General features: G+C 50.5%; 1 long non-coding RNA gene across 1 annotated transcript; it reads left to right on the top strand.

The window, feature by feature from the left end:
- Positions 1-9,873: 9,873 nt before the first annotated feature.
- Positions 9,874-24,557, top strand: LOC309613465. Its single transcript, XR_014235740.1, has 2 exons — positions 9,874-10,025; positions 22,508-24,557. It is a non-coding gene; the product is annotated as an uncharacterized lncRNA (long non-coding RNA).
- The last annotated feature ends 450 nt before the right edge of the window (positions 24,558-25,007 follow it).

Below are 25,007 nucleotides of genomic sequence, written 5' to 3'. Positions count from 1 at the left end.
TGGCACTCTCACAGAGGCGAAAGCTAACCTTTGCATCCAGCCTGAAGACCAGTACATTTTTCACACTTCACACTGTTAAGTATGTGCAACAGCCATGCTCACCGAGGCCTACCTAAGGTACTGAAATACTTACCCATTTCATCCAATGCAGAGGCCCCTGTGCCCAAAGGGTCTCCAGGGAAGAGCCCTATGGGTCCCGTGTGTTTCCTTGAGGTAGTCAGAAACTACTGAGGATAACCTTATGAGCTCAAGTTTGAAACCGGGCAACCCTGGCAAAACCTTCATTTCGTCCGTGGTAGGCGAGACAGGTGCGGTTTGAAAGCTGCCAGAAGATCACTCCTGCTGCCCATCTTCTCTTTGCTGCCTGACGACATCACGAAAGAACTTGAGTGTAATCGTTTGAGGCATGCTGGTCTCGGTTCCTTGCTGGGAGCTCCTCCAGGAGCACACTGGAGCTTGCCGGCAAAGAACTGGCACCCCTGTGCTCAAGTAAAAGTCCAGATTTCTCCCATAGTCAGCTTAGCTATGCCCTAGAAGCGAAGAAGCATGTGATAGAGGAAGGCTGCAACACTGTTTGGTATTTCACGACTCATTGTGCACTCACCTTCGTTGTAACATCTGTGAAAGGGCACTGAATGCCGTCCAAATCTTCTGCTGTGTTTGAGTCCCAGGAAGCAACTGGGTTCGTTGGCTTTAAGGCTGTGAACGTGCAGCGGTAATGGCAAAGCCCTGCCCGGATTGCTCCACAACTCTCGTTCGTACAGCATTCAAACGGCCTCAGGAACGCCGTTCCAAGCAGCCTTACATTCCATGCTGGCGTAGCCAGGGAGGCATTTGGATTCTTCGGAGAAACACCTCTGTGCCTCACAAGTGAAACCTGTGGGCTCCCAAATACGTCTCCCTAAGGCAGTCGGAAGCTACATGTTTAGTTCCAGCCTGAAAACAACGGACAGCTTTTTCTGTGACAATGCTGGACTTCTGGGACCATCCAGATTCACCAAGGCCTAACTTTTGCCCGGCGGGGGAATGCTCTTCTGCACGTACATCACTCCCCACGTGAAAACATTTCTTAGCAGAAGGAGGCAGTATTTCCCTGGTAGTTGAGAGGTAGGCAGAAGCTTCAGATAAACATGCTGTGTCATCAAGCTTGAAGTGGAACACCGATGGGAACGTTCGCATTCTCCTGGAATGGAAGCCACTTGCTTTGGGCTTCAAGGCTGCCTGAACAGCCTTAGCGGCTCATCTTCTCTTCACTGCAGGAATGTGGCTTTGGACCAAGGCTGCGTTCTCTCAACGGCAATAATGTGCTGGCAATTGCTTTCTAGAAACTCATCCCACGGCACTGCAGATTCAGCTCCATACAAATGAAAGGTGACCTAAGTCTACCAGGTAAAGTCCAGTGTTTCACATCAGCAGAGTTGAGTGTGCAGGGGTAGCCACGAAGCCATACTCTGAAAAGGAGTGCCTTAACTCTGCTATGCCCCTGGGAACACATAGGGCAGTGTATCGTGCACCAATCTCTCATGATGACCACTGTGTGCTACAAGAGCGGTCGCTGGCTTCTGAGGAAGCCTAGGCGAAGTAGGTCCCCGGGAGCAGTCTTCACATTCATAGCAAGGGCAACGTACTCCTTTCTGGGATGCCTAGGCAGAGTGTTCCAGTCGTCAAAAGGCCTCGCGAAAGCAGCGCCTGGCAGATTCTCTTTGCAAGTGGATCGTCCTCAGTGACTGAAACAGAACTGCACTGTTACTGCACAACGTGCTTGTGATTCAGTCTGGGACACAGGATGGCACTCTCACAGAGGCGAAAGCTAACTTTTGCATCCAGCCTGAAGACCAGTATATTTTTCACACTTCCACTGTTGTATGTGCAACAGCCATGGTCCTCGAAGCCTACCCAAGGTACTGAAATACTTACCCATTTCATCCTATGCAGAGGTCCCTGTGCCCAAAGGTCTCCAGGAAAGAGCCCTGTGGGTCCCGTGTGTTTCCTTGAGGTAGTCAGAAACTACTGAGGATAACCTTATGAGCTCAAGTTTGAAACCGGGCAACCCTGGCAAAACCTTCATTTCGTCCGTGGTAGGCGAGACAGGTGCGGTTTGAAAGCTGCCTGAAAATCACTCCTGCTGCCCATCTTTTCTTTGTTGCCTGACGGCATCACGAAAGAACTTGAGTGTAATCGTATGAGGCATGCTGGTCTCGGTTCCTTCCTGGGAGTTCCTCCAGGAGCACACTGGAGCTTGGCGGCAAAGAACTGGCACCCCTGGGCTCAAGTAAAAGTCCAAATTTCTCCCTTAGTAAGCTTAGCTATGCCCTAGGAGCGAAGAAGCATGTGTTAAAGGAAGGCTGCCACACTGTTACGTATTTCACGATTCATTGTGCACTCACCTTCGTTGTAACATCTGTGAAAGGGCACTGAATGCTATCCTAGTCTTCAGCTGCGTTTGAGTCCCAGGAAGCAACTGGGTTCGTTGGCTTACAGGCTGTGATCGTGCAGCGGTAATGGCAAAGATCTGCCCGGATCGCTCGACAGCTCTCGTTTGTACAGCATTCAAACGGCCTCAGGAACGCCGTTCCAAGCAGCCTTACATTCCATGCTGGCGTAGCCAGGGAGGCATTTGGATTCTTCGGAGAAACACCACTGTGCCTCACCAGTGAAACCTGTGGGCTCCCAAATACGTCTCCCTACGGCAGTCGGATGCTAGATGTTTAGTTCCAGCCTGAAAACAACGGACAGCTTTTTCTGTGACAATGCTGGACTTCTGGGATCATCCAGATTCACCAAGGCCTAACTTTTGCCCAGCAGGGGAATGCTCTTCTGCACGTACAGCACTCCCCACGTGAAAACATTGCTTAGCAGAAGGAGGCAGTCTTTCCCTAGTACTACATAGCTAGGCTTAATCTTCAGATAATATGCTGTGTCATCAAGCTTGAAAGTGGGACACCGATGGGAGCCTTTTATTCTCCTGGAATGGAAGTCACTTGCTTGGGCTTCAGGCTGCCTAAACAGCCTTAGTGGCTCATCTTCTCTTCACTGCAGGAATGTGGCTTTGGGCCAAGGCTGCGATCTCTCAATGGCAATAATGTGCTGGCAATTGCTTTCTAGAAACTCATCCCACGGCACTCCAGAATCAGATCAATACAAATGAAAGGTGACCTAAGTCCTCGGGGTAAGGTCCAGTGTTTCACATCAGTAGAGTTGAGTGTGCAGTGGTAGCAACGAAGCCATACTCTGAAAAGGAGTGCCTTAACTCTGCTATGCCCCTGGGGACACATAGGGCAGTGTATCGTGCACCAATCTCTCATGATGACCACTGTGTGCCAGAAGAGCGGTCGCTGGCTTCTGAGGAAGCCTAGGCGAAGTAGGTCCCCGGGAGCACTCTTCACATTCATAGCAAGGGCAACGTACTCCTTTCTGGGATGCCTAGGCAGAGTGTTCCAGTCGTCAAAAGGCCTCGCGAAAGCAGCGCCTGGCAGATTCTCTTTGCAAGTGGATCGTCCTCAGTGACTGAAACAGAACTGCACTGTTACTGCACAACGTGCTTGTGATTCAGTCTGGGACACAGGATGGCACTCTCACAGAGGCGAAAGCTAACCTTTGCATCCAGCCTGAAGACCAGTACATTTTTCACACTTCACACTGTTAAGTATGTGCAACAGCCATGCTCACCGAGGCCTACCTAAGGTACTGAAATACTTACCCATTTCATCCAATGCAGAGGCCCCTGTGCCCAAAGGGTCTCCAGGGAAGAGCCCTATGGGTCCCGTGTGTTTCCTTGAGGTAGTCAGAAACTACTGAGGATAACCTTATGAGCTCAAGTTTGAAACCGGGCAACCCTGGCAAAACCTTCATTTCGTCCGTGGTAGGCGAGACAGGTGCGGTTTGAAAGCTGCCAGAAGATCACTCCTGCTGCCCATCTTCTCTTTGCTGCCTGACGACATCACGAAAGAACTTGAGTGTAATCGTTTGAGGCATGCTGGTCTCGGTTCCTTGCTGGGAGCTCCTCCAGGAGCACACTGGAGCTTGCCGGCAAAGAACTGGCACCCCTGTGCTCAAGTAAAAGTCCAGATTTCTCCCATAGTCAGCTTAGCTATGCCCTAGAAGCGAAGAAGCATGTGATAGAGGAAGGCTGCAACACTGTTTGGTATTTCACGACTCATTGTGCACTCACCTTCGTTGTAACATCTGTGAAAGGGCACTGAATGCCGTCCAAATCTTCTGCTGTGTTTGAGTCCCAGGAAGCAACTGGGTTCGTTGGCTTTAAGGCTGTGAACGTGCAGCGGTAATGGCAAAGCCCTGCCCGGATTGCTCCACAACTCTCGTTCGTACAGCATTCAAACGGCCTCAGGAACGCCGTTCCAAGCAGCCTTACATTCCATGCTGGCGTAGCCAGGGAGGCATTTGGATTCTTCGGAGAAACACCTCTGTGCCTCACAAGTGAAACCTGTGGGCTCCCAAATACGTCTCCCTAAGGCAGTCGGAAGCTACATGTTTAGTTCCAGCCTGAAAACAACGGACAGCTTTTTCTGTGACAATGCTGGACTTCTGGGACCATCCAGATTCACCAAGGCCTAACTTTTGCCCGGCGGGGGAATGCTCTTCTGCACGTACATCACTCCCCACGTGAAAACATTTCTTAGCAGAAGGAGGCAGTATTTCCCTGGTAGTTGAGAGGTAGGCAGAAGCTTCAGATAAACATGCTGTGTCATCAAGCTTGAAGTGGAACACCGATGGGAACGTTCGCATTCTCCTGGAATGGAAGCCACTTGCTTTGGGCTTCAAGGCTGCCTGAACAGCCTTAGCGGCTCATCTTCTCTTCACTGCAGGAATGTGGCTTTGAACCAAGGCTGCGTTCTCTCAACGGCAATAATGTGCTGGCAATTGCTTTCTAGAAACTCATCCCACGGCACTGCAGATTCAGCTCCATACAAATGAAAGGTGACCTAAGTCTACCAGGTAAAGTCCAGTGTTTCACATCAGCAGAGTTGAGTGTGCAGTGGTAGCCACGAAGCCATACTCTGAAAAGGAGTGCCTTAACTCTGCTATGCCCCTGGGAACACATAGGGCAGTGTATCGTGCACCAATCTCTCATGATGACCACTGTGTGCTACAAGAGCGGTCGCTGGCTTCTGAGGAAGCCTAGGCAAAGTAGGTCCCCGGGAGCAGTCTTCACATTCATAGCAAGGGCAACGTACTCCTTTCTGGGATGCCTAGGCAGAGTGTTCCAGTCGTCAAAAGGCCTCGCGAAAGCAGCGCCTGGCAGATTCTCTTTGCAAGTGGATCGTCCTCAGTGACTGAAACAGAACTGCACTGTTACTGCACAATGTGCTTGTGATTCAGTCTGGGACACAGGATGGCACTCTCACAGAGGCGAAAGCTAACTTTTGCATCCAGCCTGAAGACCAGTATATTTTTCACACTTCCACTGTTGTATGTGCAACAGCCATGGTCCTCGAAGCCTACCTAAGGTACTGAAATACTTACCCATTTCATCCTATGCAGAGGTCCCTGTGCCCAAAGGTCTCCAGGAAAGAGCCCTGTGGGTCCCGTGTGTTTCCTTGAGGTAGTCAGAAACTACTGAGGATAACCTTATGAGCTCAAGTTTGAAACCGGGCAACCCTGGCAAAACCCTCATTTCGTCCGTGGTAGGCGAGACAGGTGCGGTTTGAAAGCTGCCTGAAAATCACTCCTGCTGCCCATCTTTTCTTTGTTGCCTGACGACATCACGAAAGAACTTGAGTGTAATCGTTTGAGGCATGCTGGTCTCGGTTCCTTGCTGGGAGTTCTTCCAGGAGCACACTGGAGCTTGGCGGCAAAGAACTGGCACCCCTGGGCTCAAGTAAAAGTCCAAATTTCTCCCTTAGTAAGCTTAGCTATGCCCAAGGAGCGAAGAAACATGTGTTAAAGGAAGGCTGCCACACTGTTACGTATTTCACGATTCATTGTGCACTCACCTTCGTTGTAACATCTGTGAAAGGGCAATGAATGCTATCCTAGTCTTCAACTGCGTTTGAGTCCCAGGAAGCAACTGGGTTCGTTGGCTTTAAGGCTGTGAACGTGCAGCGGTAATGGCAAAGCCCTGCCCGGATTGCTCCACAGCTCTCGTTCGTACAGCATTCAAACGGCCTCAGGAACGCCGTTCCAAGCAGCCTTACATTCCATGCTGGCGTAGCCAGGGAGGCATTTGGATTCTTCGGAGAAACACCTCTGTGCCTCACAAGTGAAACCTGTGGGCTCCCAAATACGTCTCCCTAAGGCAGTCGGAAGCTACATGTTTAGTTCCAGCCTGAAAACAACGGACAGCTTTTTCTGTGACAATGCTGGACTTCTGGGACCATCCAGATTCACCAAGGCCTAACTTTTGCCCGGCGGGGGAATGCTCTTCTGCACGTACATCACTCCCCACGTGAAAACATTTCTTAGCAGAAGGAGGCAGTATTTCCCTGGTAGTTGAGAGGTAGGCAGAAGCTTCAGATAAACATGCTGTGTCATCAAGCTTGAAGTGGAACACCGATGGGAACGTTCGCATTCTCCTGGAATGGAAGCCACTTGCTTTGGGCTTCAAGGCTGGCTGAACAGCCTTAGCGGCTCATCTTCTCTTCACTGCAGGAATGTGGCTTTGGACCAAGGCTGCATTCTCTCAACGGCAATAATGTGCTGGCAATTGCTTTCTAGAAACTCATCCCACGGCACTGCAGATTCAGCTCCATACAAATGAAAGGTGACCTAAGTCTACCAGGTAAAGTCCAGTGTTTCACATCAGCAGAGTTGAGTGTGCAGGGGTAGCCACGAAGCCATACTCTGAAAAGGAGTGCCTTAACTCTGCTATGCCCCTGGGAACACATAGGGCAGTGTATCGTGCACCAATCTCTCATGATGACCACTGTGTGCTACAAGAGCGGTCGCTGGCTTCTGAGGAAGCCTAGGCGAAGTAGGTCCCCGGGAGCACTCTTCACATTCATAGCAAGGGCAACGTACTCCTTTCTGGGATGCCTAGGCAGAGTGTTCCAGTCGTCAAAAGGCCTCGCGAAAGCAGCGCCTGGCAGATTCTCTTTGCAAGTGGATCGTCCTCAGTGACTGAAACAGAACTGCACTGTTACTGCACAACGTGCTTGTGATTCAGTCTGGGACACAGGATGGCACTCTCACAGAGGCGAAAGCTAACTTTTGCATCCAGCCTGAAGACCAGTATATTTTTCACACTTCCACTGTTGTATGTGCAACAGCCATGGTCCTCGAAGCCTACCCAAGGTACTGAAATACTTACCCATTTCATCCTATGCAGAGGTCCCTGTGCCCAAAGGGTCTCCAGGGAAGAGCCCTGTGGGTCCCGTGTGTTTCCTTGAGGTAGTCAGAAACTACTGAGGATAACCTTATGAGCTCAAGTTTGAAACCGGGCAACCCTGGCAAAACCTTCATTTCGTCCGTGGTAGGCGAGACAGGTGCGGTTTGAAAGCTGCCTGAAAATCACTCCTGCTGCCCATCTTTTCTTTGTTGCCTGACGGCATCACGAAAGAACTTGAGTGTAATCGTATGAGGCATGCTGGTCTCGGTTCCTTCCTGGGAGTTCCTCCAGGAGCACACTGGAGCTTGGCGGCAAAGAACTGGCACCCCTGGGCTCAAGTAAAAGTCCAAATTTCTCCCTTAGTAAGCTGAGCTATGCCCTAGGAGCGAAGAAGCATGTGTTAAAGGAAGGCTGCCACACTGTTACGTATTTCACGATTCATTGTGCACTCACCTTCGTTGGAACATCTGTGAAAGGGCACTGAATGCTATCCTAGTCTTCAGCTGCGTTTGAGTCCCAGGAAGCAACTGGGTTCGTTGGCTTACAGGCTGTGATCGTGCAGCGGTAATGGCAAAGATCTGCCCGGATCGCTCGACAGCTCTCGTTTGTACAGCATTCAAACGGCCTCAGGAACGCCGTTCCAAGCAGCCTTACATTCCATGCTGGCGTAGCCAGGGAGGCATTTGGATTCTTCGGAGAAACACCACTGTGCCTCACCAGTGAAACCTGTGGGCTCCCAAATACGTCTCCCTACGGCAGTCGGATGCTAGATGTTTAGTTCCAGCCTGAAAACAACGGACAGCTTTTTCTGTGACAATGCTGGACTTCTGGGATCATCCAGATTCACCAAGGCCTAACTTTTGCCCAGCAGGGGAATGCTCTTCTGCACGTACAGCACTCCCCACGTGAAAACATTGCTTAGCAGAAGGAGGCAGTCTTTCCCTAGTACTACATAGCTAGGCTTAATCTTCAGATAATATGCTGTGTCATCAAGCTTGAAAGTGGGACACCGATGGGAGCCTTTTATTCTCCTGGAATGGAAGTCACTTGCTTGGGCTTCAGGCTGCCTAAACAGCCTTAGCGGCTCATCTTCTCTTCACTGCAGGAATGTGGCTTTGGGCCAAGGCTGCGTTCTCTCAATGGCAATAATGTGCTGGCAATTGCTTTCTAGAAGCTCATCCCACGGCACTCCAGAATCAGATCAATACAAATGAAAGGTGACCTAAGTCCTCGGGGTAAGGTCCAGTGTTTCACATCAGTAGAGTTGAGTGTGCAGTGGTAGCAACGAAGCCATACTCTGAAAAGGAGTGCCTTAACTCTGCTATGCCCCTGGGGACACATAGGGCAGTGTATCGTGCACCAATCTCTCATGATGACCACTGTGTGCCAGAAGAGCGGTCGCTGGCTTCTGAGGAAGCCTAGGCGAAGTAGGTCCCCGGGAGCACTCTTCACATTCATAGCAAGGGCAACGTACTCCTTTCTGGGATGCCTAGGCAGAGTGTTCCAGTCGTCAAAAGGCCTCGCGAAAGCAGCGCCTGGCAGATTCTCTTTGCAAGTGGATCGTCCTCAGTGACTGAAACAGAACTGCACTGTTACTGCACAACGTGCTTGTGATTCAGTCTGGGACACAGGATAGCAATCTCACAGAGGCGAAAGCTAACCTTTGCATCCAGCCTGAAGACCAGTACATTTTTCACACTTCACACTGTTAAGTATGTGCAACAGCCATGCTCACCGAGGCCTACCTAAGGTACTGAAATACTTACCCATTTCATCCAATGCAGAGGCCCCTGTGCCCAAAGGGTCTCCAGGGAAGAGCCCTGTGGGTCCCGTGTGTTTCCTTGAGGTAGTCAGAAACTACTGAGGATAACCTTATGAGCTCAAGTTTGAAACCGGGCAACCCTGGCAAAACCTTCATTTCGTCCGTGGTAGGCGAGACAGGTGCGGTTTGAAAGCTGCCAGAAGATCACTCCTGCTGCCCATCTTCTCTTTGCTGCCTGACGACATCACGAAAGAACTTGAGTGTAATCGTTTGAGGCATGCTGGTCTCGGTTCCTTGCTGGGAGCTCCTCCAGGAGCACACTGGAGCTTGCCGGCAAAGAACTGGCACCCCTGTGCTCAAGTAAAAGTCCAGATTTCTCCCATAGTCAGCTTAGCTATGCCCTAGAAGCGAAGAAGCATGTGATAGAGGAAGGCTGCAACACTGTTTGGTATTTCACGACTCATTGTGCACTCACCTTCGTTGTAACATCTGTGAAAGGGCAATGAATGCTATCCTAGTCTTCAACTGCGTTTGAGTCCCAGGAAGCAACTGGGTTCGTTGGCTTTAAGGCTGTGAACGTGCAGCGGTAATGGCAAAGCCCTGCCCGGATTGCTCCACAGCTCTTCTTCGTACAGCATTCAAACGGCCTCAGGAACGCCGTTCCAAGCAGCCTTACATTCCATGCTGGCGTAGCCAGGGAGGCATTTGGATTCTTCGGAGAAACACCTCTGTGCCTCACAAGTGAAACCTGTGGGCTCCCAAATACGTCTCCCTAAGGCAGTCGGAAGCTACATGTTTAGTTCCAGCCTGAAAACAACGGACAGCTTTTTCTGTGACAATGCTGGACTTCTGGGACCATCCAGATTCACCAAGGCCTAACTTTTGCCCGGCGGGGGAATGCTCTTCTGCACGTACAGCACTCCCCACGTGAAAACCTTTCTTAGCAGAAGGAGGCAGTATTTCCCTGGTAGTTGAGAGGTAGGCAGAAGCTTCAGGTAAACATGCTGTGTCATCAAGCTTGAAGTGGAACACCGATGGGAACGTTCGCATTCTCCTGGAATGGAAGCCACTTGCTTTGGGCTTCAAGGCTGGCTGAACAGCCTTAGCGGCTCATCTTCTCTTCACTGCAGGAATGTGGCTTTGGGCCAAGGCTGCGTTCTCTCAATGGCAATAATGTGCTGGCAATTGCTTTCTAGAAACTCATCCCACGGCACTGCAGATTCAGCTCCATACAAATGAAAGGTGACCTAAGTCTACCAGGTAAAGTCCAGTGTTTCACATCAGCAGAGTTGAGTGTGCAGTGGTAGCCACGAAGCCATACTCTGAAAAGGAGTGCCTTAACTCTGCTATGCCCCTGGGAACACATAGGGCAGTGTATCGTGCACCAATCTCTCATGATGACCACTGTGTGCTACAAGAGCGGTCGCTGGCTTCTGAGGAAGCCTAGGCGAAGTAGGTCCCCGGGAGCACTCTTCACATTCATAGCAAGGGCAACGTACTCCTTTCTGGGATGCCTAGGCAGAGTGTTCCAGTCGTCAAAAGGCCTCGCGAAAGCAGCGCCTGGCAGATTCTCTTTGCAAGTGGATCGTCCTCAGTGACTGAAACAGAACTGCACTGTTACTGCACAATGTGCTTGTGATTCAGTCTGGGACACAGGATGGCACTCTCACAGAGGCGAAAGCTAACTTTTGCATCCAGCCTGAAGACCAGTATATTTTTCACACTTCCACTGTTGTATGTGCAACAGCCATGGTCCTCGAAGCCTACCTAAGGTACTGAAATACTTACCCATTTCATCCTATGCAGAGGTCCCTGTGCCCAAAGGTCTCCAGGAAAGAGCCCTGTGGGTCCCGTGTGTTTCCTTGAGGTAGTCAGAAACTACTGAGGATAACCTTATGAGCTCAAGTTTGAAACCGGGCAACCCTGGCAAAACCTTCATTTCGTCCGTGGTAGGCGAGACAGGTGCGGTTTGAAAGCTGCCTGAAAATCACTCCTGCTGCCCATCTTTTCTTTGTTGCCTGACGGCATCACGAAAGAACTTGAGTGTAATCGTTTGAGGCATGCTGGTCTCGGTTCCTTGCTGGGAGTTCTTCCAGGAGCACACTGGAGCTTGGCGGCAAAGAACTGGCACCCCTGGGCTCAAGTAAAAGTCCAAATTTCTCCCTTAGTAAGCTTAGCTATGCCCAAGGAGCGAAGAAACATGTGTTAAAGGAAGGCTGCCACACTGTTACGTATTTCACGATTCATTGTGCACTCACCTTCGTTGTAACATCTGTGAAAGGGCAATGAATGCTATCCTAGTCTTCAACTGCGTTTGAGTCCCAGGAAGCAACTGGGTTCGTTGGCTTTAAGGCTGTGAACGTGCAGCGGTAATGGCAAAGCCCTGCCCGGATTGCTCCACAGCTCTCGTTCGTACAGCATTCAAACGGCCTCAGGAACGCCGTTCCAAGCAGCCTTACATTCCATGCTGGCGTAGCCAGGGAGGCATTTGGATTCTTCGGAGAAACACCTCTGTGCCTCACAAGTGAAACCTGTGGGCTCCCAAATACGTCTCCCTAAGGCAGTCGGAAGCTACATGTTTAGTTCCAGCCTGAAAACAACGGACAGCTTTTTCTGTGACAATGCTGGACTTCTGGGACCATCCAGATTCACCAAGGCCTAACTTTTGCCCGGCGGGGGAATGCTCTTCTGCACGTACATCACTCCCCACGTGAAAACATTTCTTAGCAGAAGGAGGCAGTATTTCCCTGGTAGTTGAGAGGTAGGCAGAAGCTTCAGATAAACATGCTGTGTCATCAAGCTTGAAGTGGAACACCGATGGGAACGTTCGCATTCTCCTGGAATGGAAGCCACTTGCTTTGGGCTTCAAGGCTGCCTGAACAGCCTTAGCGGCTCATCTTCTCTTCACTGCAGGAATGTGGCTTTGGACCAAGGCTGCGTTCTCTCAATGGCAATAATGTGCTGGCAATTGCTTTCTAGAAACTCATCCCACGGCACTGCAGATTCAGCTCCATACAAATGAAAGGTGACCTAAGTCTACCAGGTAAAGTCCAGTGTTTCACATCAGCAGAGTTGAGTGTGCAGGGGTAGCCACGAAGCCATACTCTGAAAAGGAGTGCCTTAACTCTGCTATGCCCCTGGGAACACATAGGGCAGTGTATCGTGCACCAATCTCTCATGATGACCACTGTGTGCTACAAGAGCGGTCGCTGGCTTCTGAGGAAGCCTAGGCGAAGTAGGTCCCCGGGAGCACTCTTCACATTCATAGCAAGGGCAACGTACTCCTTTCTGGGATGCCTAGGCAGAGTGTTCCAGTCGTCAAAAGGCCTCGCGAAAGCAGCGCCTGGCAGATTCTCTTTGCAAGTGGATCGTCCTCAGTGACTGAAACAGAACTGCACTGTTACTGCACAACGTGCTTGTGATTCAGTCTGGGACACAGGATGGCACTCTCACAGACGCGAAAGCTAACTTTTGCATCCAGCCTGAAGACCAGTATATTTTTCACACTTCCACTGTTGTATGTGCAACAGCCATGGTCCTCGAAGCCTACCCAAGGTACTGAAATACTTACCCATTTCATCCTATGCAGAGGTCCCTGTGCCCAAAGGGTCTCCAGGGAAGAGCCCTGTGGGTCCCGTGTGTTTCCTTGAGGTAGTCAGAAACTACTGAGGATAACCTTATGAGCTCAAGTTTGAAACCGGGCAACCCTGGCAAAACCTTCATTTCGTCCGTGGTAGGCGAGACAGGTGCGGTTTGAAAGCTGCCTGAAAATCACTCCTGCTGCCCATCTTTTCTTTGTTGCCTGACGGCATCATGAAAGAACTTGAGTGTAATCGTATGAGGCATGCTGGTCTCGGTTCCTTCCTGGGAGTTCCTCCAGGAGCACACTGGAGCTTGCCGGCAAAGAACTGGCACCCCTGGGCTCAAGTAAAAGTCCAAATTTCTCCCTTAGTAAGCTTAGCTATGCCCTAGGAGCGAAGAAGCATGTGTTAAAGGAAGGCTGCCACACTGTTACGTATTTCACGATTCATTGTGCACTCACCTTCGTTGTAACATCTGTGAAAGGGCACTGAATGCTATCCTAGTCTTCAGCTGCGTTTGAGTCCCAGGAAGCAACTGGGTTCGTTGGCTTACAGGCTGTGATCGTGCAGCGGTAATGGCAAAGATCTGCCCGGATCGCTCGACAGCTCTCGTTTGTACAGCATTCAAACGGCCTCAGGAACGCCGTTCCAAGCAGCCTTACATTCCATGCTGGCGTAGCCAGGGAGGCATTTGGATTCTTCGGAGAAACACCACTGTGCCTCACCAGTGAAACCTGTGGGCTCCCAAATACGTCTCCCTACGGCAGTCGGATGCTAGATGTTTAGTTCCAGCCTGAAAACAACGGACAGCTTTTTCTGTGACAATGCTGGACTTCTGGGATCATCCAGATTCACCAAGGCCTAACTTTTGCCCAGCAGGGGAATGCTCTTCTGCACGTACAGCACTCCCCACGTGAAAACATTGCTTAGCAGAAGGAGGCAGTCTTTCCCTAGTACTACATAGCTAGGCTTAATCTTCAGATAATATGCTGTGTCATCAAGCTTGAAAGTGGGACACCGGTGGGAGCCTTTTATTCTCCTGGAATGGAAGTCACTTGCTTGGGCTTCAGGCTGCCTAAACAGCCTTAGTGGCTCATCTTCTCTTCACTGCAGGAATGTGGCTTTGGGCCAAGGCTGCGATCTCTCAATGGCAATAATGTGCTGGCAATTGCTTTCTAGATACTCATCCCACGGCACTCCAGAATCAGATCAATACAAATGAAAGGTGACCTAAGTCCTCGGGGTAAGGTCCAGTGTTTCACATCAGTAGAGTTGAGTGTGCAGTGGTAGCAACGAAGCCATACTCTGAAAAGGAGTGCCTTAACTCTGCTATGCCCCTGGGGACACATAGGGCAGTGTATCGTGCACCAATCTCTCATGATGACCACTGTGTGCCAGAAGAGCGGTCGCTGGCTTCTGAGGAAGCCTAGGCGAAGTAGGTCCCCGGGAGCAGTCTTCACATTCATAGCAAGGGCAACGTACTCCTTTCTGGGATGCCTAGGCAGAGTGTTCCAGTCGTCAAAAGGCCTCGCGAAAGCAGCGCCTGGCAGATTCTCTTTGCAAGTGGATCGTCCTCAGTGACTGAAACAGAACTGCACTGTTACTGCACAACGTGCTTGTGATTCAGTCTGGGACACAGGATAGCAATCTCACAGAGGCGAAAGCTAACCTTTGCATCCAGCCTGAAGACCAGTACATTTTTCACACTTCACACTGTTAAGTATGTGCAACAGCCATGCTCACCGAGGCCTACCTAAGGTACTGAAATACTTACCCATTTCATCCAATGCAGAGGCCCCTGTGCCCAAAGGGTCTCCAGGGAAGAGCCCTGTGGGTCCCGTGTGTTTCCTTGAGGTAGTCAGAAACTACTGAGGATAACCTTATGAGCTCAAGTTTGAAACCGGGCAACCCTGGCAAAACCTTCATTTCGTCCGTGGTAGGCGAGACAGGTGCGGTTTGAAAGCTGCCTGAAAATCACTCCTGCTGCCCATCTTCTCTTTGCTGCCTGACGACATCACGAAAGAACTTGAGTGTAATCGTTTGAGGCATGCTGGTCTCGGTTCCTTCCTGGCAGTTCCTCCAGGAGCACACTGGAGCTTGGCGGCAAAGAACTGGCACCCCTGGGCTCAAGTAAAAGTCCATATTTCTCCCTTAGTAAGCTTAGCTATGCCCTAGGAGCGAAGAAGCATGTGTTAAAGGAAGGCTGCCACACTGCTACGTATTTCACGATTCATTGTGCACTCACCTTCGTTGTAACATCTGTGAAAGGGCACTGAATGCTATCCTAGTCTTCAGCTGCGTTTGAGTCCCAGGAAGCAACTGGGTTCGTTGGCTTACAGGCTGTGATCGTGCAGCGGTAATGGCAAAGATCTGCCCGGATTGCTCGACAGCTCTCGTTTGTACAGCATTCAAACGGCCTCAGGAACGCCGTTCCAAGCAGCCTTACATTCCATGCTGGCGTAGCCAGGGAGGCATTTGGATTCTTCGGAGAAACACCACTGTGCCTCACCAGTGAAACCTGTGGGCTCCCAAATACGTCTCCCTACGGCAGTCGGATGCTAGATGTTTAGTTCCAGCCTGAAAACAACGAACAGCTTTTTCTGTGACAATGCTGGACTTCTGGGACCATCCAGATTCACCAAGGCCTAACTTTTGTCCGGCGGGGGAATGCTCTTCTGCACGTACAGCACACCCCACGTGAAAACCTTTCTTAGCAGAAGGAGGCAGTCTTACCCTAGTACTACATAGCTAGGCTTAATCTTCAAATAACATGCTGTGTCATCAAGCTTGAAAGTGGGACACCGATGGGAGCCTTTTATTCTCCTGGAATGGAAGTCACTTGCTTGTGCTTCAAGGCTGCCTGAACAGCCTTAGCGGCTCATCTTCTCTTCACTGCAGGAATGTGGCTTTGGGCCAAGGCTCCGTTCTCTCAATGGCAATAATGTGCTGGCAAGTGCTTTCTAGAAACTCATCCCACGGCACTGCAGATTCAGCTCCATACAAATGAAAGGTGACCTAAGTCTACAAGGTAAAGTCCAGTGTTTCACATCAGCAGAGTTGAGTGTGCAGTGGTAGCCAGGAAGCCATACTCTGAAAAGGAGTGCCTTAACTCTGCTATGCCCCTGGGAACACATAGGGCAGTGTATCGTGCACCAATCTCTCGTGATGACCACTGTGTGCTACAAGAGCGGTCGCTGGCTTCTGAGGAAGCCTAGGCGAAGTAGGTCCCCGGGAGCAGTCTTCACATTCATAGCAAGGGCAACGTACTCCTTTCTGGGATGCCTAGGCAGAGTGTTCCAGTCGTCAAAAGGCCTCGCGAAAGCAGCGCCTGGCAGATTCTCTTTGCAAGTGGATCGTCCTCAGTGACTGAAACAGAACTGCACTGTTACTGCACAATGTGCTTGTGATTCAGTCTGGGACACAGGATGGCACTCTCACAGACGCGAAAGCTAACTTTTGCATCCAGCCTGAAGACCAGTATATTTTTCACACTTCCACTGTTGTATGTGCAACAGCCATGGTCCTCGAAGCCTACCCAAGGTACTGAAATACTTACCCATTTCATCCTATGCAGAGGTCCCTGTGCCCAAAGGGTCTCCAGGGAAGAGCCCTGTGGGTCCCGTGTGTTTCCTTGAGGTAGTCAGAAACTACTGAGGATAACCTTATGAGCTCAAGTTTGAAACCGGGCAACCCTGGCAAAACCTTCATTTCGTCCGTGGTAGGCGAGACAGGTGCGGTTTGAAAGCTGCCTGAAAATCACTCCTGCTGCCCATCTTTTCTTTGTTGCCTGACGGCATCACGAAAGAACTTGAGTGTAATCGTATGAGGCATGCTGGTCTCGGTTCCTTCCTGGCAGTTCCTCCAGGAGCACACTGGAGCTTGGCGGCAAAGAACTGGCACCCCTGGGCTCAAGTAAAAGTCCATATTTCTCCCTTAGTAAGCTTAGCTATGCCCTAGGAGCGAAGAAGCATGTGTTAAAGGAAGGCTGCCACACTGCTACGTATTTCACGATTCATTGTGCACTCACCTTCGTTGTAACATCTGTGAAAGGGCACTGAATGCTATCCTAGTCTTCAGCTGCGTTTGAGTCCCAGGAAGCAACTGGGTTCGTTGGCTTACAGGCTGTGATCGTGCAGCGGTAATGGCAAAGATCTACCCGGATTGCTCGACAGCTCTCGTTTGTACAGCATTCAAACGGCCTCAGGAACGCCGTTCCAAGCAGCCTTACATTCCATGCTGGCGTAGCCAGGGAGGCATTTGGATTCTTCGGAGAAACACCACTGTGCCTCACCAGTGAAACCTGTGGGCTCCCAAATACGTCTCCCTACGGCAGTCGGATGCTAGATGTTTAGTTCCAGCCTGAAAACAACGAACAGCTTTTTCTGTGACAATGCTGGACTTCTGGGACCATCCAGATTCACCAAGGCCTAACTTTTGTCCGGCGGGGGAATGCTCTTCTGCACGTACAGCACACCCCACGTGAAAACCTTTCTTAGCAGAAGGAGGCAGTCTTACCCTAGTACTACATAGCTAGGCTTAATCTTCAAATAACATGCTGTGTCATCAAGCTTGAAAGTGGGACACCGATGGGAGCCTTTTATTCTCCTGGAATGGAAGTCACTTGCTTGGGCTTCAAGGCTGCCTGAGCAGCCTTAGCGGCTCATCTTCCCTTCACTGCAGGAATGTGTCTTTGGGCCAAGGTTGCGTTCTCTCAATGGCAATAATGTGCTGGCAATTGCTTTCTAGAAACTCATCCCATGGCACTGCAGATTCAGATCCATACAAATAAAAGGTGACCTAAGTCCTCAGGGTAAGGTCCAGTGTTTCACATCAGCAGAGTTGAGTGTGCAGTGGTAGCCAAGAAGCCATAATCTGAAAAGGAGTGCCTTAACTCTGCTATGCCCCTGGGGACACAGAGGGCAGTGTATCGTGCACCAATCTCTCATGATGACCACTGTGTGCCAGAAGAGCGGTCGCTGGCATCTGAGGAACCCTAGGCGAAGTAGGTCCCCGGGAGCAGTCTTCACATTCATAGCAAGGGCAACGTACTCCTTTCTGGGATGCCTAGGCAGAGTGTTCCAGTCGTCAAAAGGCCTCGCGAAAGCAGCGCCTGGCAGATTCTCTTTGCAAGTGGATCGTCCTCAGTGACTGAAACAGAACTGCACGGTTACAGCACAATGTGCTTGTGATTCAGTCTGGGACACAGGATAGCACTCTCACAGAAGCGAAAGCTAACTTTTGCATCCAGCCTGAAGACCAGTATATTTTTCACACTTCCACTGTTAAGTATGTGCAAGAGCCATGGTCCTCGAAGCCTACCTAAGGTACTGAAATACTTACCCATTTCATCCTATGCAGAGGTCCCTGTGCCCAAAGGGTCTGCAGGGAAGAGCCCTGTGGTCCCGTGTGTTTCCTTGAGGTAGTCAGAAACTACTGAGGATAACCTTATGAGCTCAAGTTTGAAACCGGGCAACCCTGGCAAAACCTTCATTTCGTCCGTGGTAGGCGAGACAGGTGCGGTTTGAAAGCTGCCTGAAAATCACTCCTGCTGCCCATCTTTTGTTTGTTGCCTGACGGCATCACGAAAGAACTTGAGTGTAATCGTATGAGGCATGCTGGTCTCGGTTCCTTCCTGGCAGTTCCTCCAGGAGCACACTGGAGCTTGGCGGCAAAGAACTGGCACCCCTGGGCTCAAGTAAAAGTCCATATTTCTCCCTTAGTAAGCTTAGCTATGCCCTAGGAGCGAAGAAGCATGTGTTAAAGGAAGGCTGCCACACTGTTACGTATTTCACGATTCATTGTGCACTCACGTTCGTTGTACCATCTGTGAAAGGGCACTGAATGCTGTCCAAGTCTTCAGCTGCGTTTGAGACCCAGGAAGCAACTGGGTTCGTTGGCTTACAGGCTGTGATCGTGCAGCGGTAATGGCAAAGATCTGCCCGGATTGCTCAATAGCTCTCGTTTGTACAGCATTCAAACGACCTCAGGAACGCCGTTCCAAGCAGCCTTACATTCCATGCTGGCGTAGCCAGGGAGGCATTTGGATTCTTCGAAGAAACACCACTGTGCCTCACAAGTGAAACCTGTGGGCTCCCAAATACGTCTCCCTACGGCAGTCGGATGCTAGATGTTTAGTTCCAGCCTGAAAACAACGAACAGCTATTTCTGTGACAATGCTGGACTTCTGGGACCATCCAGATTCACCAAGGCCTAACTTTTGCCCGGCGGGGGAATGCTCTTCTGCACATACAGCACTCCCCACGTGAAAACTTTTCTTAGCAGAAGGGGCAGTCTTTCCCTAGTACTACATAGCTAGGCTTAATCTTCAGAAAACATGCTGTGTCATCAAGCTTGAAAGTGGGACACCGATGGGAACGTTCACATTCTCCTGGAATGGTAGCCACTTACTTTGGGCTCAAAGCTGCCTGAACAGACCTAGGGGCCCAAGTTCTCTTCATTGCAGGATTGTCACTGTGGGCTAAGGCTGCGTTCTCTCAATGGCTATAATGTGCTGGCAATTGCTTTCTAGAAACTCATCCCACGGCACTCCAGAATCAGATCCATACAAATGAAAGGTAACCTTAGTCTTCTTGGTAAGGTCCAGTGTTTCACATCAGCAGAGTTGAGTGTGCAGTGGTAGCCACGAAGCCATACTCTGAAAAGGAGTGCCTTAACTCTGCTATGCCCCTGGGAACACATCGGGCAGTGTATCGTGCACCAATCTCTCATGATGACCACTGTGTGCTACAAGAGCGGTCGCTGGCTTCTGAGGAAGCCTAGGCGAAGTAGGTCCCCGGGAGCAGTCTTCACATTCATAGCAAGGGCAACGTACTCCTTTCTGGGATGCGTAGGCAGAGTGTTCCAGTCGTCAAAAGGCCTCGCGAAAGCAGCGCCTGGCAGATTCTCTTTGCAAGTGGATCGTCCTCAGTGACTGAAACAGAACTGCACTGTTACTGCACAACGTGCTTGTGATTCAGTCTGGGACACAGGATAGCAATCTCACAGAGGTGAAAACTAACCTTTGCATCCAGCCTGAAGACCAGTACATTTTTCACACTTCACACTGTTAAGTATGTGCAACAGCCATGCTCACCGAGGCCTACCTAAGGTACTGAAATACTTACCCATTTCATCCAATGCAGAGGCCCCTGTGCCCAAAGGGTCTCCAGGGAAGAGCCCTGTGGGTCCCGTGTGTTTCCTTGAGGTAGTCAGAAACTACTGAGGATAACCTTATGAGCTCAAGTTTGAAACCGGGCAACCCTGGCAAAACCTTCATTTCGTCCGTGGCAGGCGAGACAGGTGCGGTTTGAAAGCTGCCAGAAAATCACTCCTGCTGCCCATCTTCTCTTTGCTGCCTGACGGCATCACGAAAGAACTTGAGTGTAATCGTTTGAGGCATGCTGGTCTCGGTTCCTTGCTGGGAGCTCCTCCAGGAGCACACTGGAGCTTGCCAGCAAAGAACTGACACCCCTGTGCTCAAGTAAAAGTCCAGATTTCTCCCTTAGTCAGCTTAGCTATGCCCTAGGAGCGAAGAAGCATGTGATAGAGGAAGGCTGCAACACTGTTTGGTATTTCACGACTCATTGTGCACTCACCTTCGTTGTAACATCTGTGAAAGGCACTGAATGCCGTCCAAATCTTCTGCTGTGTTTGAGTCCCAGGAAGCAACTGGGTTCGTTGGCTTTAAGGCTGTGAACGTGCAGCGGTAATGGCAAAGCCCTGCCCGGATTGCTCCACAGCTCTCGTTCATACAGCATTCAAACGGCCTCAGGAACGCCGTTCCAAGCAGCCTTACATTCCATGCTGGCGTAGCCAGGGAGGCATTTGGATTCTTCGGAGAAACACCTCTGTGCCTCACCAGTGAAACCTGTGGGCTCCCAAATACGTCTCCCTAAGGCAGTCGGAAGCTACATGTTTAGTTCCAGCCTGAAAACAATGGACAGCTTTTTCTGTGACAATGCTGGACTTCTGGGACCATCCAGATTCACCAAGGCCTAACTTTTGCCCGGCAGGGGAATGCTCTTCTGCACGTACATCACTCCCCACGTGAAAACATTTCTTAGCAGAAGGAGGCAGTATTTCCCTGGTAGTTGAGAGGTAGGCAGAAGCTTCAGATAAACATGCTGTGTCATCAAGCTTGAAGTGGAACACCGATGGGAACGTTCGCATTCTCCTGGAATGGAAGCCACTTGCTTTGGGCTTCAAGGCTGGCTGAACAGCCTTAGCGGCTCATCTTCTCTTCACTGCAGGAATGTGGCTTTGGGCCAAGGCTGCGTTCTCTCAATGGCAATAATGTGCTGGCAATTGCTTTTTAGAAACTCATCCCACGGCACAGCAGATTCAGCTCCATACAAATGAAAGGTGACCTAAGTCTACAAGGTAAAGTCCAGTGTTTCACATCAGCAGAGTTGAGTGTGCAGTGGTAGCCACGAAGCCATACTCTGAAAAGGAGTGCCTTATCTCTGCTATGCCCCTGGGAACACATAGGGCAGTGTATCGTGCACCAATCTCTCCTGATGAGCACTGTGTGCTACAAGAGCGGTCGCTGGCTTCTGAGGAAGCCTAGGCAAAGTAGGTCCCCGGGAGCACTCTTCACATTCATAGCAAGGGCAACGTAGTCTTTTCTGGGATGCCTAGGCAGAGTGTTCCAGTCGTCAAAAGGCCTCACGAAAGCAGCGCCTGGCAGATTCGCTTTGCAAGTGGATCGTCCTCAGTGACTGAAACAGAACTGCACTGTTAATGCACAACGTGCTTGTGATTCAGTCTGGGACACAGGATAGCAATCTCACAGAGGCGAAAGCTAACCTTTGCATCCAGCCTGAAGACCAGTACATTTTTCACACTTCACACTGTTAAGTATGTGCAACAGCCATGCTCACCGAGGCCTACCTAAGGTACTGAAATACCCATTTATTCCAATGCAGAGGCCCTTGTGCCCAAAGGGTCTCCAGGGAAGAACCCTGTGGGTCCCGTGTGTTTCCTTGAGGTAATCAGAATCTACTAAGGATAACCTTATGAGCTCAAGGTTGAAACCGGGCAACCCTGGCAAAACCTTCATTTCGTCCGTGGTAGGCGAGACAGGTGCGGTTTGAAAGCTGCCTGAAAATCACTCCTGCTGCCCATCTTCTCTTTGCTGCCTGACGGCATAACGAAAGAACTTGAGTGTAATCGTATGAGGCATGCTGGTCTCGTTTCCTTGCTGGGAGTTCCTCCAGGAGCACACTGGAGCTTGGCGGCAAAGAACTGGCACCCCTGGGCTCAAGTAAAAGTCCAGATTTCTCCCATAGTCAGCTTAGCTATGCCCTAGGAGCGAAGAAGCATGTGTTAAAGGAAGGCTGCCACACTGTTACGTATTTCACGATTCATTTTGCACTGACGTTCGTTGTACCATCTGTGAAAGGGCACTGAATGCTGTCCAAGTCTTCAGCTGCGTTTGAGACCCAGGAAGCAACTGGGTTCGTTGGCTAACAGGCTGTGATCGTGCAGCGGTAATGGCAAAGATCTGCCCGGATTGCTCGATAGCTCTCGTTTGTACAGCATTCAAACGACCTCAGGAACGCCGTTCCAAGCAGCCTTACATTCCATGGTCTCATAGCCAGGGAGGCATTTGGATTCTTCGGAGAAACACCACTGTGCCTCACAAGTGAAACCTGTGGGCTCCCAAATACGTCTCCCTACGGCAGTCGGATGCTAGATGTTTAGTTCCAGCCTGAAAACAACGAACAGCTTTTTCTGTGACAATGCTGGACTTCTGGGACCATCCAGATTCACCAAGGCCTAACTTTTGCCCGGCGGGGGAATGCTCTTCTGCACGTACAGCACTCCCCACGTGAAAACTTTTCTTAGCAGAAGGGGCAGTCTTTCCCTAGTACTACATAGCTAGGCTTAATCTTCAGATAACATGCTGTGTCATCAAGCTTGAAAGTGGGACACCGATGGGAACGTTCGTATTCTCCTGGAATGGAAGCCACTTGCTTTGGGTTTCAAAGCTGCCTGAACAGCCCTAGGGGCCCAACTTGTCTTCACTGCAGGATTGTCGCTGTGGGCCAAGGCTGCGTTCTCTCAATGGCAATAATGTGCTTGCAATTGCTTTCTAGAGACTCATCCAACTGCACTCTAGATTCAGCTCCATACAAATGAAATGTGACCTAAGTCCTCAGGGTAAGGTCCAGTGTTTCAAATCAGCAGAGTTGAGTGTGCAGTGGTAGCCACGAAGCCATACTCTGAAAAGGAGTGCCTTAACTCTGCTATGCCTCTGGGGACACATAGGGCAGTGTATCGTGCACCAATCTCTCATGATGACCACTGTGTGCTAGAACAGAGGCCGCTGGCTTCTGAGGAACCCTAGGCCAAGTAGGTCCCCGGGAGCACTCTTCACATTCATAGCAAGGGCAAAGTACTCCTTTCTGGGATGCCTAGGCAGAGTGTTCCAGTCGTCAAAAGGCCTCACGAAAGCAGCGCCTGGCAGATTCTCTTTGCAAGTGGATCGTCCTCAGTGACTGATACAGAACTGCACTGTTACTGCACAACGTGCTTGTGATTCAGTCTGGGACACAGGATAGCACTCTCAGAGAAGTGAAAGGTTACCTTTACATCCAGTCTGAAGACCACTACATTCTTCACACTTCACACTGTTAAGTATGTGTGAGAGCCATGGTCACCGAGGCCTAACTAAGGTACTGAAATACTTACCCATTTCATCCTATGTAGAGGACCCTGTGCCCAAATGGTCTCCATGGAAGAGCCCTGTGGGTCCCGTGTGTTGCCTTGAGGTAGTCAGAAACTACTGAGGATAACCTTATGAGCTCAAATTTGAAACCGGGCAACCCTGGCAAAACCTTCATTTCGTCCGTGGTAGGCGAGACAGGTGCGGTTTGAAAGCTGCCTGAAAATCACTCCTGTTGCCCATCTTCTCTTTACTGCCTGACGGCATCACGAAAGAACTTGACTGTAACCGTATGAGGCATGCTGGTCTCTGTTCCTTGCTGGGAGCTCCTCCAGGAGCACAGTGGAGCTTGCCAGCAAAGTACTGACACCCCTTTGCTCCAGTAAAAGTCCAGATTTCTCCCATAGTAAGCTTAGCTATGCCCTAGTAGTGAAGAAGCTTGTATTAAAGGAAGGCTGCAACAGTGTTAGGTATTTCACGACTCATTGTGCACTCACCTTCGTTGTAACATCTGTGAAAGTGCACTGACGCCGTCCAAGTCTTCTGCTGCGTTTGAGTCCCAGGAAGCAACTGGGTTCGTTGGCTTTAAGGCTGTGAACGTGCAGCGGTAATGGCAAAGCCATGCCCAGATCGCTCCACAGCTCTTGTTTGTACAGCATTCAAACGGCCTCAGGAATGCCGTTCCAAGCAGCCTTACATTCCATGCTTGCGTAGCCAGGGAGGCATTTGGATTCTTCGGAGAAACACCACTGTGCCTCACAAGTGAAACCTGTGGGCACCCAAATATGTCTCCCTACGGCAGTCTGAAGCTAGATGTTTAGTTCCAGCCTGAAAACAACGGACAGCTTTACCTGTGACAATGCTGGACTTCTGGGACCATCCAGATTCACCAAGGCCAAACTTTTGCCCGGTAGGGGAATGCTCTTCTGCATGTACAGCACTCACCACGTGAAAACCTTTCTTAGCAGAAGGAAGCAGTCTTTCCCTAGTCGTAGAGAGGTAGGCAGAATCTTCAGATAAACCTGCTGTGTCATCAAGCTTGAAAGTGGGACACCGATGGGAACGTTCGTATTCTCCTGGAATGGAAGCCACTTGCTTTGGGCTTCAAAGCTGCCTGAACAGCCCTAAGGGCCCAACTTCTCTTCACTGCAGGATTGTCGCTTTGGGCCAAGGCTGCGTTCTCTCAATGGCAATAATGTGCTGGCAATTGCTTTCTAGAAACTCATCCAACTGCACTCCAGATTCAGCTCCATACAAATGAAAGGTGACCTAAGTCCTCACGGTAAGGTCGAGTGTCTCACATCAGCAGAGTTGAGTGTGCAGTGGTAGCCACGAAGCCATACTCTGAAAAGGAGTGCCTTAACTCTGCTATGCCCCTGGGGACACATAAGGCAGTGTATCGTGCACCACTTTCTCATGATGACCGCTGTGTGCTAGAAGAAAGGCCGCAGGCTTCTGAGGAACCCTAGGCGAAATAGGCCCCCGGGAAGCACTCTTCACATTCGTAGCAAGGGCAACGTACTCCTTTCTGGGATGCCTAGGCAGAGTGTTCCAGTCGTCAAAAGGCCTCGCGAAAGCAGCGCCTGGCAGATTCTCTTTGCAAGTGGATCGTCCTCAGTGACTGAAACAGAACTGCACTGTTACTGCACAATGTGCTTGTGATTCAGTCTGAGACACAGGATAGCACTCTCACAGAAGTGAAAGCTAACCTTT

The sequence above is a fragment of the Balaenoptera borealis genome, assembly GCF_965194805.1.
Source record: "Balaenoptera borealis genome assembly, chromosome: 16".
In the NCBI taxonomy this organism is placed as follows: Eukaryota; Metazoa; Chordata; class Mammalia; order Artiodactyla; family Balaenopteridae; genus Balaenoptera; species Balaenoptera borealis.
The sequence above is the reverse complement of the archived record's forward strand: the minus strand, read 5'-3'. Positions and strand labels throughout refer to the sequence as shown.